The following is a 678-nucleotide window of genomic DNA, read 5'->3' as shown; positions in this document are numbered from 1 at the left end:
TCACATTGCCTGAAATTCAAGACAAAAATAACGACTGACAATGTTTAGACAGACAAAGTATATTTTTAATATTTTGTTTTCGGATACTCACTATGAACTCTACCCCTCCCATGATTACTGTTAGATGAGTTCTACACAAAGAAAGTTAGAAACTGGGTGACTGAATGACAGTCTTTAAAAGCATATTAAAATAGATAGTTTAACAATGGTAATACTGGGTAATGATCATGTTGCAATCTCATTATATAACATTTCTGGAATATATAGATTATATAGACTATAGACGCTAAAACGTCCTGCTAGCTAACTAAAAAAAGAGGTTGCAGATGTTTATATATTCACATATGGCATCACTTTTGTGGTAAAAGAGAAACTTCTTGAAATAGAGAGATACTTCAACCGAAACAACATGAAATTAAGGGACACAGGAAAATCAATGTTTTTTTTTTTCAATATTTAAATTGTATTTTTTTTCCAATAATGAACGTGTCATTTTCATAACATAGTGCTTGGACAATAAGATGACACAGTAAACACTGCGTAAATGTAAATTGCCTTCTTTTATCAAATCAAAAGTCCTATGAATTGAAAAGCCCAGAGTGAGGGATAGGCTAATTTGCTAATCCTTTTTCTGAATTTTAATTTTATTGAAATTTTCCGAAATAATATAAATAATTT

This window comes from Sinocyclocheilus grahami, unplaced genomic scaffold, assembly GCF_001515645.1.
Source record: "Sinocyclocheilus grahami isolate Dianchi unplaced genomic scaffold, SAMN03320097.WGS_v1.1 scaffold10348.1, whole genome shotgun sequence".
Taxonomy (NCBI): domain Eukaryota; kingdom Metazoa; phylum Chordata; class Actinopteri; order Cypriniformes; family Cyprinidae; genus Sinocyclocheilus; species Sinocyclocheilus grahami.
Note: the sequence above shows the minus strand (reverse complement) of the source record.